The following is a 14,634-nucleotide window of genomic DNA, read 5'->3' as shown; positions in this document are numbered from 1 at the left end:
GGAAGTGATTGACAGGCCCACACTCCAGTCAACACTGCATACTCCTCTCCTGCTCTCTTCTATCCTCTTCTGCTCTCCTCTTGTCTTGGTGACACAGATTCAGCAGACTGAGTGGCAGTCAGGGTTGGAGATTTTTAACTTTAATTGTGTTGTTTGTGACAAGGTACATCTGGTTCATCAAACTCTGCTCTGGGTCTAAGGTGATGGTCTGGAAAGTAACCATAAACCTGTTCACTTCAAACCAGAGTGGCCCAACTCAACAGGTTTTGTGATAAGACTTCAACCAGAAGCAGGAGCTGGTACACACTTTTGTTGGGTAGCTTAACTTTTTCACTGACTACTGCATGGCCGCATTGAGCATGGGAACACACACACACACACACACACACACACACACACACACACACAAACACACACACACACACACACACACACACACACACACACACACACACACACACACACACACACACACACAGCATTTATAAAACCTCTATCTCTAATAGTAAATAACTTCATGAAAGTCATGAATGAAAAATATAAAACTGTGAATTTACAGTTATGAAATCAAATTAATTACAGTCATAATGTTTAGTAAACACATTCAAAATGTAAAGAAAAAGGGTCATTTAAAATTAAAAGTTTTTATTTCAAGGAAACAATTTGTAATAAACAGATTAGCAATTTTACAGGACAGAAGTTGTAACTAAAGGCTTTGATTAATCTTTTTAATCAGGAGTTATTCCTTTAAGCCCTACGCAGCATTATCACAATAATCTTTTAAATCATTTTAACATGTTTAAAGATATTTTTTCTTTTTAGTTTTATTATTTATTAACTATTTATTGTAATTGTCTAATTATTTTAACATGAGCTGATTTTATTATCTTATTTCGTTAAGTCTTCTACCCTTTCTTATTTTACTAGTTTTACTTAATGGATTTTGTTTGATTTTTTGAGTATTTTTAATGACAGCCATCTTCTTTTTGGTTTTAGTCTTTGAATATTTATCCATGCCTGTCATGTTTTATGTTTGTTCTGTTGTGAAGCACTTTGGACTGCATGCCTCTGTATGAAAGCTGTATCAGTAAAGTTGAGTTTGAGGTTCTGTAAAATAACGTATTAGGAAATAGCAGAATGGCAGCTCTTCTTCACTTAAATGAAGTTTGAATGAAGTTGTGAAGGACAAACTGACAATTCAGGGCAACATTTTGACTTAGGTGCAGAAAAAAGTCCAGGACGTAGAATACAGTTTATTAACCTATTCAGTTCACGTCAGTCAGTGAAGGCGGACAAATCCAGCAAGAACTAATTCACAAACTCAAAATTCAAAGTTAAAAGCAAAGGTCAGATTGCTGGCACAAAAACATGAGAAAACCAAGGCTGGTGAGCACGATCACAATGAGGTGACTGACAATGTGGCAGAGAGTGGGTGGATCAAAAGGGTATGTAGATTGGCAGTGATTTTCCTGTGCTTCTCCCTTTTCTTCTCTGTCTCCCGTCCCTTCATCCCCTGACCCTGAGTGACTAACTACACACTACCTGGCCTCACACCTTTAGAACAGTAAGTAACACACACACAGCTGCCTCAATTCAACCAGTCTGCCTTTACCACATACACCACGACAACACATCTGCTGCTCCTGTCAGCCAGCTCCGCTGAGTCTGAGTCACCCCTGCCGATCAAAAAAGCTGTTGCCAGTAACCATCTTCCCGCTTGCAATGCCCACCTCTTTCACAACCTCTGTCCCCAGTTTGTGGTCTCACGAAAAACAGTCCATATGTTACATTTCATCATTGTGTGGCTCAGATGTTTTCTTTGGTATTTTCCTTCTGCAGATCTCGCAGCTTCACTTTAGACTTTGGACAAAAGTAAAAATAGACTAATTCAAAGCTTCAGGAAGGGATGTAGGATGTGTACATGACTGTAAAACTTTAATCTGCTCTGCTGCAAGACAGTTTACTGTGTGCTGGCTGTGTTGGTTGGCTGGTTGACGCAGTAGGAATAATCTGATTGGTGGTCTCTCATCTTGCTGCTGATATAGTCAGAAAAAAAAGTTTTTAACACATCAAGATTTAGATTTGATTATCTAAGGGGTCTGGAGGTCATTTAAAACACTGTGAATAGTGAAACCTTTGTTTTAGTTTGTGATTATTTTTTCTTTCTACATGTTGAGATTTATTTTGGTCAACAGGTTTGAAATATCTTTAGCATTTTCACAAGTTTAAAGATCTGTAGATGAGGACCAAGCCTGTTGTAGTCTATTACTATCCCCCTTTTGACTTTTGTATAAGTAAAAAATTTTTTTTTACAAATCTGGAACTGTGTTTAAACAGTCTGTAATAGGGCTGGACAATTAATCAGATTTTAATCGTGATTTCAATTTTGCCATCTGACAATCATAAAAACAATATAATCGAAGAAAAACAATTAATATGCCACACAGTGTAGATGTATGCAAGTTCCTGTGCTTTATAGCTCTTCTGTGTTCTATGTGCAGCCACAGCGAGTGTGTGTGACTTATGTGTATCAATAATACTGTATGTGCCACTTGCTGGTTCTTTAAAGTTGTGTTTACTGAAGTTTTTGAATAAATGAATAATTGTGTATAATAATCGTGATTTCAATATCACTTAAAATAATCAGGATTCTTATTTTTACCATAATCGCCCAGCCCTAGTCTGTAACATCTTTGGGATAGTTTAAGACAGTTTCGATGAACTTAGGATTCAGGATCAGAACTTGGTAACTTTGACCCTCCTCTTAACCAGATGCGTTATTATCACGCTCAATTTGATTTTGTTGATCAACAAACAATTTAAAATTAATATTCTAATAAGTTTTGACAAAAACTATCATCACCTGCAGATGTATAAACAAAAACGCTCGCGGCAGACAGCTGTCAAACATGAGTCTGGTTCTGCCCGAGGTTTCTGTCAGGAAAGGGAAGTTTCTCCTTTTCACCTTGACTGGCTAAATGCTGCCAAGTGCTGTTCTAATACTGAGTTATAGTGGGATAAGACTTACTATCTTTTTTATTACTGGGTATTTGTTAATATATAACATTAAATGGTCTAGACTCTAGACCATAGACTGTAAAAAAAAATGGATGTTCACTTGCTCAGCTCGAAGTGAGGTCTCCACAAAAACTGCTCCCCCTGGTGGCTGGCTGCAGTATAGGTAAAAAAAAATCTGGCTTTCCAGCCATTCCAGATGGGCTGTGGTCAAACTTTAAAAAATTAATACTCCTCTTAGAAACGTTTCTCACACCGATTGTTGTGGTGATTTGAAGATATCATTTGGCTGTCTTGTATCCAAGTCCTCTTTTTTCTGAAAAGTTTAGTTTTCATTAGTTATAAGAGATTAAAAACGAGGCTTTATGAAACGTTTAACAATGATTGACAGCTGCCCGTCTTGTGTATTTTTTTCGGGGATTGTAAAATATGTCAGAAGGTAGAGTCAAGAAGTGATTAGACTCTCGAAAGAAAAAAAAAAAATGTTATTTTTGTCACCCAGCTCCACTCAGATTCTCCCAGAATCCCTCATCGTCTCTACTGCGCAGACTCTGGCTGCAATTGCTACCAATGGCTGCGCCTGTGATGGGGGTATTTTGGCTTCAAAACCGTACAATGATAAATGGGAGCCACGCTGTCCACTCTATCTACAGTCTACGGTGTAGACCTGTTAGCATTTTAGGAAAGCGTCTCAAGAATAATGTTTGTTGTGATTTGGTGCTGTATATAAAAACTGATTGACTCGTGTCAGACCTACACAAGTCAATCTCTTTCTTTTTTACCTGATGTTGAGTGTTGATACTATATTTACTGATATAACTAATGATCAAGCCATCTGTCATGTTTGGGTCCATTGGTTTTCTCATAGTGCAGCCAATGCTTTGCCCAACTCCTCACATTAATACATGTGAACACTGCATTTAAACACCTCACCACACACCAGTTTTCCCCCCGTCTGCAGGCCAACATTTCCCATCTGTCACTTGAGGCACTAAGCTGGCGCTCTTATTTGGAATAAAATGACTTGGATATAATAACAGACTTTTTTCTGGATACTGTATGGTTGAAAAAAAAGAAATGCAACGCTAGGGCATCATGCTGTTAGCAGGTAGTGTGCTTATGACCCTACAGATGTTGTTCGGGGGATGACGAAGTTGAGAAGAAACACAAGGGTGATGTGAAAGAAAGCCAAAGAAAAGGAGAGCAGATCGTTAAGTGTGGTCTCAGAAAGGTAGCTTTTAGTGAAAGAGAAAAGGCTGGGTGGAGCTGATAGATTTACAGGCAGGGGCTCAGCTAAGTAGGTAGGTCAGGTAAGCCTTGTTTGACCCTCTGCACAAGAATGAGGCAGAGGACAGAGAGTGAAAGCAGAAAATCTATTAGAGCAGGGTTTACAGCCTGTATGCATCTGTATGCACCACTTAATTTGACTGATTGGACTTCTTCTCAGGACTTACAGACATAAACAGACTGGTCTCATTTGGAATTCCCATCAGTCTCCTCTTGTGAGATCTGGTACAACTGTTGAAGTCAGGAATTTCTACTTTTATCATTCTCATATCCTCATCATGCCCCAAATGAAACTGGATCACATGTTGCCAATGTCCCGAGGCAAATGTATTCATACCTGTGCCTCATTTACTTATCTCTCCTTCAAAAAAGTGTATCTTTTAAAGAAAGTCGGTCTCTGTTTTGGAATTACTTATGGTGTCACAATCAGTTGTAAACACGTTAAAAGACGGGATAGAGATTTAAGAGGAGACACTGATTTTCAGTAATTACTCTGTAATTCCTGTAAGTTGCCGCTCTTGACTTCTGTGCTAATCATAAGATAAGTTTCCTGGTCTCTGATTGGTTTGGTCTTACAGGTATAAGAGCCATGGACTCTCTTCCATTGTAAGCAAAATTCCAACGCAAATTTGTGTGAAAAAATACCAAGTTATCCAAATGAACAATGAAGATTTGCTTATGTTCTAAAGAGTATAAATTGGACTTCAAGGCCTGAAATGGTTTGATGTCTAATGAGATATTTCCGTAGAAAATAAGGAATAGGGAAACAAATGCTGGAGTGTACGAATCATCATTAGAACAGTGTTTATGGTGTGCAGGACACACACACACACACACACACACACACACACACACACACACACACACACACACACACACACACACACACACACACACACACACACACACACACACACAGGGAGGGCAAAGGATGAGAAAGGTCTGGCACCAGAGCAGGGAGAGGACAGTGGGTGAGGAGTTCAGATTTCATATTTTCTGAGGAATTTCCCTGCTTAAAATCTTCATTAGGGCGTGCCCTCACTTTATATTTGTTCGCAGCTCTTCTGTCAAGCAGTGACTGTTTCTAGTCCTTGCCTGTGGACTCCCTCCTCATTCTATAGTGTTCCTGTGCTGGCTCCTGATTATTCTTCGAGTTTATAATTACAACTCATTCATCCAGCTTCTATCGGTCACCACACAGAGGAACACTCCCCCACTTCTCCTCCATCTTTTTCTTCATTTCCATTACGTTTCTGTCTTCACTCCTCCTCCTCCTCCTCCCCTGGCTCTTCACACTGCATCTCTCCAGAAGAGCAAACAGCAACTTTGCATTTGAGAACAAGAGACTTTGACATGTGAACAAATAATTAGCTTTTCTCCAGTTGTGCTCCAGCAGCTGCCACTCCCTCACCTCTTCAGTGATCAGATGCTGCCTGTCTTTTTATTTCTTGGTCATTTTTGAGTGAGTGAGGGTGTGGATGTCTTTGCATACCTTCAGTTAACTTGGTCTTAATTCAAATCTGCCTCAGCTTTGACGAAAAAAAAATAGTCTTTTGGGGAAGGAACCCAAAGACAGTTTTCTGAAACAGATTTATTTTATTTTATTTTATTTTATTTTATTTTATTTTATTTTATTTTATTTTATTTATTTATTTATTTATTTTGGGTGTGGTGGGGGGTGGGGGGCATGAGTTACAATTTTCTCTATGATTTACCATAACTTAATTTAAAGAACTCATACATTTAACAATGGAAGAGGTAGCAGGTGGAGTTTAGTGTTGTTGAGAGTGTGTACATTTTTCTTTTTACATGAGAAAACACTGGGGAGCAAAAACACCAGAAATGTCTTTGCTCTTGTTTTTAGAACAGAATAGAATAGAACTTTATTGTCATTGTAACAAGTACAACAAAATTGAAGTCACAGCAGCAATCAAGAAAAAAAAAGTAAGAAAGTCTATGGAAAGTACAAAAAGGTCAATAAGAAAACAGATGATAACAGCTTGTCCATCATTGTCCAGTTCAGCCAGCCTCCACCTCCACAGGGTCCAGGACTGAGCTTCTTCAGCGGTTTGTTTAGTCTCTGTCTTCTAGATCCTGTCTGCTCACAGCAGGTGAAGCTCTTCCAACATGGCGTTTGTGTCTGATGTTAGCCCTGTTAGCCATGTCTGTGAATACCATGATGCTACTCTGCCCTCTGGTATTCCCTCTGTTGCTTGGTTAGCACAGCTAGCTCGTCCATCTTACTGGAGATAGACCTTATGTTCCCTATAACAAAGGACGGAAGGACAGGTCCATGTCTTCACTGTTTAGCTCACAGAACCAGCACGTCGTCCTCACCACCTCCTCCTCACCCTGTGGGAAGACATCAGGCCTTACACCAGTTAGCATTGACATGCTACAGACTGCTAACAGCTGAGTTCACATGTAAACAATGCAGCCATGATTACATGTAAGATCTCCAGACAAACACAGAAAAAGTTGTAAAAATAGCCACAAAAAGTTTGGTGTCCATGACCAAATGAGCCATACATAGTAATGATCCACTCCAAATACAAAGATTACGAAAAAGTGATTAAAAAATTACAAGAAACAGCCATAGAAGAGAGAGCTGCTGCAAAAGGCAGCCATAGCCAACAGGGAGGCACCTAGCCACGTAGTAGAACAGTAGTATTAGAACAGCAAAACACTGTTGTTTGTAAATGCCGAGAAAAGCTCTTTAAATCTGGTACACTTCAACTTCAACTTTGTAATGAGTTACGCAGCAATTAAAAATTTGAATCTCAGAGGTTTCATCACAAGACCCATCGTGCAAACATGGAACATAAAATGATCAACGACATTTTATAGTGAAGGCTGTAGAATCCAATAAAAAAATCAATCTGGTCTGTCAAATCACAAACACCTGACATGATTACACCATTCAAAAACATTAAAAATTAACCAATATTAGTTTCAGCAACTTTTTGACAGGAAATCTATCTCAATCTGTCATAGTTTGCATTTTGCAACCACAGCAGCCTGGCAGAGGAGAGGAAGCACTGTCAGTTTGTTGCATGCTTCATACACAGTGCCTGGTGAATTTACTGTAATACTTCTTATGAAAGAAACAAGTGTGAACCAAGTTTATATATAGAAGGGTTTTGTCATTAATGCAAATTTCAAATAAAGATCCAAAGCTATCGGTGTGTTTTTCTTAACAACACTGGCACAGAAAAAAAGTTAAAATGAATTGTGGCTTTTCGTGGCGTGGCTGTGTAAGACTGTGTTTCTGTGTGTTTCACATTCTAAAAACTGCATGGACTGTATCAGCTTATTTACGTTGACCTATTATTCACTACCTGTGCAACAGCGCTGATACTGTTCATTTTAGAGCTGAATATCTCAATCTTGAGAGCCTGATGGTTCACTTTTTAACACTTTTAAAGCATTCTTTGAATCTATTATTCAGATCATCTATCTGTGTGCCACATGTAAACACATGTATGACCTCTCACCCCTGTCTGCTTTACAAAGACTTCAGCTTTCCTGCATGAATGAACACACACAATGCAGCTGTCCAAGTAACCCGCAACTACCAAAACACACCCGTCTGACCTACATGTCTGTTATTGGTTCCTGTCGCCATCCTGGCTGTAAACACACACACACACACACACACACACACACACACACACACACACACACACACACACACACACGCATGCATGCATGCAAGAACATGTAAAGATGTAGACATGATAAGAACTATAACAAATGAAATGGCTTTACATCTGGCACTTGGTTTTTCATCCTACATGAATAACTTCTAGATAAGAAGAGTGACTAACACTGTGCTTCTCCAGCCCGCTCTTTGTTGCTCTTCACACACTCGAGGATCATCATGTTGATCCTGAACCTAATTTCCCTCCTTCTAATCACTGAAGCCTGATACTGCTTTGCTTCTGTTATGTTCTGAGATAATCTGCAATCAGACACACTTGAGTTGTGTCATGCTTCACCCAGATTACAGATTGGGCTCATAAAATGATGAATATTTTCAATTTGTAATCATTTGCTGTAAGTGTTAACACCAGGGCCTTTTAGATATTCAAGCCCCACATATTGGTTTACTTATTTTTTCACTTGTGCGTTAGAAATTTACACTTCCACACTTCAACATCAAAATGAACTGAGACCCCACCACCCTTTACAATATCCAACAAAGCAGCTCGATAGAGTAATTGTTTTTTTATTCATAAATTTTGCTGTTACACAAAAACCTTACTGTGATTTAATAGTGAGCCTCCTGACAGCACTCACATCTTAAACATGCAGATTGGTTGCAGAGAGCTAGTGTGAGGTTAGGTAGATAAATTGACCCATCTTAATCTGATTACTGTTAAAATGCATTTTATTAGCATGATAGATAGATAGATAGATAGATAGATAGATAGATAGATAGATAGATAGATAGATAGATAGATAGATAGATAGATAGATAGATAGATAGATAGATAGATAGATAGATAGATAGGCAGGCTTTATTTCAGACTCAGGGTCCATATGTAAAAAAAGAAAAAGAATAAGAATACACAAAAAACAACACTAACAATTTATTTTAAAAGGCACTCATACCAATGCCCCTAAAACTGGGATGTGCAACGTATGTCACTGTACATAATATTCACCAGTGCACTAACAATTTGATTCTCAGAATCATTTAATCGGCAGATGAACCTGTGCATTAAGTCTCAGATTTGCTTGCAGTGTTTTCACTCACACTAGTCCATCTGGGCCTTTTTTCAAAAGTATCCTCAAAGCATCATTGTATGCCACTTGCAATTTCTGAAGGCTAGCTTTTCTATAGTTCAGCCACAGATATGCAGACTACAAAGGTGAACAATACGCTTTCAACAAAGTCAGCTTCACATCACCAGTGCAAGGACCAAATTTACGAGACAATATGTAAGCTCACACATACAACATACAACACTGACGATACATGTCCTCGTCATCTGTCAGTTGGTCGGTGATCACATGACCAAGATATTTCACTTCACTGCTGATAGGTATAACATGTCAACAATTTTTGCTTTATTTGTTTCATGTGTGGGAAAAATGATTGACTTTGCATTCACACTGTAATTATTTACCTACCATTTTCACCTGTTCAGTTGATGAAAACAGATACCAAGCCACAGTGCATTAATCGTCTTAAACCTGTATTTCTGCATTGTACTCTTGAACACAACATCTTAATTAATTAATTTATTTATTCATTGTTGCCAAACAACATTGGTGATGCGATTGCCAATGCAAATTAGCCTTTTTGACTAACTAGGATGCATTTACATTGTACAAATGTCATTTAATTTATATTGTCTCCTTTCAAATAAATAAATAAATAACTTTTTTTATTTTAAAGTGCAATTAATCTACACAGCAGATTTGATGAGTCATAGCCCCAAGGTACTAGCTACCTTTCAGTTCTGAATGCTAGAGGGATTCACTGTGTAAAAAAAAAAAAAACAGAATATATTTTTTAATACAAACAAATGAAAGGGCTCTAATGTTACATCAAGAGAAAGACCCCTGCAGCTGCTACAGTGACTTTGCTGAGGGGAGTTTAGCAAAGGGTTGAAGCTACATTTTTTTTTAAATTCACACAAAAAAAGGTGAATATTTTTCCTAGACCTACATACATAACGACAAAATTTTAACAGCAAGGACCTCACAACCCATTTTCTGCAGTTCTCCAAGATCAGATTTTACAGCGTAAGAGAGTAAGGGTAAACATAACCTGACAACAAGTGTCTTAGGTGTGTTTCATCAAAAGCAAAAAGTGGGGTATCTAATATCAAAATATTGTGTTTTTACGCCTTGATGTAGAATGCTAACAGAAAAAGTGTTTTGCCACAGTGTGTGCCTTTGCTACTGAGAATTAATTACTTTTATGAGTTTTGCCCATGTGTTAAAACCCAGCAGGATGATGAGTAAGAATGCTGGACACCAGTTTCATACTTTTGATTACCTTCATTTTTTTCTTAAATGTAGAAAATCTGATTGAAAAAATGACATTTTTAAATTTCCGAGATTCTTGACCCAAACTAGGACTAGGACTAGGACATGTGCCCTTCTTGTTGAATATGTCAATGCCAGCCATTTACTTTCCTCTGGTTCAGGAGGGAAACAGGAGCAGACAGGTTGGGATCGTTCAGGAAGAGGACGAGTCTGTGTTATTGTGAATAGGTTCAGTTAATGACAGGCAGCAGCTCATCAACTGTCGGTGCGTCCACTCACCACGCTCCCGTTTGTTGATGATGTAATAAGTTAATCAGCACTGGAGAGCCATGAGAACTGTTGTCAGGCAGCTTCAGGCAGCATTTGTAAACATGACCCTGAGGACTCCACAAAAACCTCATACACTCATTGTAATGCACATTCACACGCTCACATAAGCATCGGATTAACATTTAGAAAGAAAAATATCAACAAAACCAGGACGACAAGAGCACACTGCTGAGCCAAAGTCTTCAAAGACAACTTCTGATGGAATACTTGATGAATCAGAATAAAGCAGCAGAGAAATGAGCTGGTGAGTGTTGAAAAACAAGAAAACATCTCGCTCCCTTTCTCTGTTTATGTTTGTGCGTGTGTGTGTGTGTGTGTGTGTGTGTGTGTGTGTGTGTGTGTGTGTGTGTGTGTGTGTGTGTGTGTGTGTGTGTGTGTGTGTGTGTGTGTGTGTGTGTATGACAGCCCAGGCTTTCATGTTCACAACTTTGACAGCGCTGGATAAGATTCAGGGAGAAGTATTATTCTATCTATCATCTCCTGTCATCAGTCACTTAATTGATATGGATTAATGTTAGTGCATGTGCATGTTCAATTTGCCCAATACCAGAATTTTAAACTTCAAATCTATTGTTCTAACATCTTAGTTTTGATTTGTGCATACTGATGGTCACATTTTGGAAAATGTGATATAAATCATAAGACCCAAATCACATGATGCTGTCATCACTTTTGCACTTTCCATGATTTTTCTGCAATATAATGCAGCTTGATATCACTGTAAGGCAGGACCCCTCACCCTGCCTTTTATTTAACAAGTCAGTATTTCACATCACTTGAAATCCGAGTAAATATCACCCTGTCAAACGTTGTTAGTAGGATAGAATAGAATAGAATAGAATAAAACTTTATTGTCATTGTAACAAGTACAACCAAATTGAAGTGACAGCAGCAATCAAGAAAACAAAAGTAAGAAAGTGTATAGAAAGTGCAAAAAGGTCCATAAGAAAATAGATGACAGCTTGTCCATCATTCTCCAGTTCAGCCAGCCTCCACCTCCACAGGGTCCAGGACTGAGCTTCTTCAGTCATGCTCCATCTCTGTCTCCTGGATCCTGTCTCCTCACAGCAGGTGAAGCTCTTCCAATGTGGCGTTGGTGTCTGATGTTAGCTCCGTTAGCTATGTCTGTGAATAGCATGATGCTACTCTGCCCTCTGGTATTCCCTCTGTTGCTGGGTTAGCACAGCTAGCCTGTCCATCTTATTGGAGATAGATCTTATGTTCCCAATAACGATGGATGAAAGGACAGATCCATGTCATCACTTCTTAGCTCACACCTGAGAACCAGCACGTCGTCCTCATCTCCTTCTCCTCACCTTGTGGGAAGACATCAGGCCTTACACCAGTTAGCATTGACATCCTACAGGCTGCTAACAGCTGATTTCACATGTAAACAATGCAGCTATGGTTACATGTAGGATCTCCAGACAAACACAGGAGAAAAAGTAGTAAAAATATCATTGAAGTCACAGAAAGTTTGGTGTCCATGACCAACAAATGAGCCATACAAAGTAATGATCCACTCCAAATACAAAAAGTACGAAAAAGAGATTTAAAAAATTACAAGAAACAGCCATAGAAGAGAGAGTTGCTGCAAAAGGCAGCCATAGCCAACAGGGAGTCGCCTAGCCACGTAGTAGAACAGTAGTATTAGAACAGTAGTCTTCTATGGTTCAATCCTGTGTTAAAGAAATTCAGATTGTGGAGAAGCAGACAATGATCATAACAACTAATCACTGAGACGATGAACTGTCTGCTTTATGATTACTGTACTGTGATACAAACTGGACACTTGACCCCAAGGTGTTTGTTATCATAGCTTGAGAATTTCAGACTGTGCTGAGGATTGAATCCAGTCTAAGTCGTTTCCTTGTTTCTGGCATTTTTTGCACGCTGTGCTGCTCCATCACTGCTGTGTGTGTGTGTTTTCTTTTGAGTACAGCGGTTGACAGACGTCATGAAATGTTGTTGAGCTATTTATATGCAAAGCAGAGAGAAGGAGTAAACATCAACTGGAGTTATACAGTTCAAGGGAAGGGATATAATTGGACAGAAGGCTGCAGGATGTGGGTATGTAAGATTACAAACAGATGAAAAAAACATGCTCACACATAATTCAGGCACCCAGACAAAGACCAGAGACAGAAGTCAAGGTAAGAGGATGCTCTGAGCAGTTTATTCATCAGACCTGAGCATGGACTCTGCCGTCTGTGCCCTGCAGGCTGTGTGAGAAGAGGAAGCAGAGGATGGTCTGGGGAGGTTTATAAAGTAGGAACTGGAAAGAGTGTGCAGTTTCTGCCTCTGTAAGTTTGTGCATAGATGCATGCACAGGAATTCTAACAATTTTAATGTTTTGCTCCATTTGCATATTTGTGTGGGATGAAGGAGGAATTTTCAGATGTGTGCAAATCAATGTTTTCATACAGAACGCGCTGTTAATAGCTGACCTTGTATTGTGACAAGATTTTACCATTGAACAGATGTGCATAACTCCATCTTAATTTGTTTTACTTCAACACAACAAAAACTCAACCTAGATTGAAAACTCTGCCATTATGAAAAGACAACATAATGCCAAGTTATTACTTTTTGGTTTGTAAGGCAAGGCAGGGCAAGGCAAGTTTATTTATATAGCACATTTCAGCTTGGCAATTCAAAGTGCTTTACAGACAGAACAAATTAAAAGAAAACAATTAAAATTCAATAAAAAGCAGATTAAATTAGCAAGATACAGTAAAACAATGATATTAAAAAAAGTTAAAATAGATTTTAAAACAGATTTTAAGATAAGAGTGGCAGTGCAGAGTTAAAGAGAAGACATTAAAATGAATTGTTGAAATGCTCTAATAAAAGGCAGCTGTAAAAAGGTGGCTTTTCAACCTGGATCTAAATGAGCTCAGAGTTTTAGCAGACCTGATATTTTCTGGCAGTTTGTTCCAGATATTTGGAGAATAGAAGCTGAATGCTGCTTCTCCATGTTTGGTTCTGACTCTGGGGACTGAAAGCAGACCTGATCCAGAAGACCTAAGTGGTCTTGATGGATCATACGGGATCCATCAGTCCTTAGTCCATGATAACGCCCAGGTTTCTGGCATGGTCAGTGATTTTTAACTTTAATATCTGGAGCTGCTCACTGAGTTTGACTCTCTCTGATTTGGCTCCAAAAACAACAACCTCAGTTTGATCTTTGTTTAGCTGAAGGAAGTTTAGGCTCATCCAATCACTGAACTGTTCAATACATTTACCCAGAGCTTGTATGTTGCCATGATCACCTGGTGACACTGAAATGTATAACTGTGTGTCGTCAGCATAGTTATGGTAACTGACTTGGTTGTGTTCTATAATCTTAGTCAGTGGGAGCAGATAGATGTTTAACAGAAGAGGACCCAGGATGGATCCTTGGGGTACTCCACGTTATTTTTGTCCACTCAGCTGTACAGTTACCTATAGACACAAAACAGTGTCTGTCCTTCAGGTAAGATTTAAACCAACTTAGTGCTTTGCCAGAAAGTCCCACCCAGTTCTCTAGTCAGTTCAACAGTATGTCTAGTCTACTGTATCAAAAGCTGCACTGAGATCAAGCAGCACAACTACTGAAACTCTGTCACTGTCTGTGTTCAGGTGGATGTCATTAAACACCTTAACCAGAGCAGTCTCAGTGCTGTGATGAGGAAACCTGACGGAAGACTTTAAACCTGTTGTTCAGTGTCATAAAGTTATCTGATTGCTGAAAGATTGCTTGTAGGATTACCAGGTAAAGTTTTCATGACAAAGTAAGTGTAAAAGTCTGAATTGTAGAAAAACCAAGAAAGTAAATACCATCAGCAGATAAAAATGACATTAAAAGATATTATTCATTAGTTAAATTGCAGTCAGTTTAGAAACAGAGCGATGTCACGGTGGACCTCTTTGTTCTTCTCTAGAGGTAACAGATGCTACTCATGCATTGATGGTAAACTGGTTTATTGAATATTAGATATATGATTCAAGAAAGGTCAAACA

The sequence above is a fragment of the Halichoeres trimaculatus genome, unplaced genomic scaffold (assembly GCF_033239565.1).
Source record: "Halichoeres trimaculatus isolate MK-OKI-2021-1 unplaced genomic scaffold, fHalTri1.1 fHalTri1_scaffold_2, whole genome shotgun sequence".
Taxonomy (NCBI): domain Eukaryota; kingdom Metazoa; phylum Chordata; class Actinopteri; order Labriformes; family Labridae; genus Halichoeres; species Halichoeres trimaculatus.
This window is presented reverse-complemented; position numbering follows the sequence as displayed.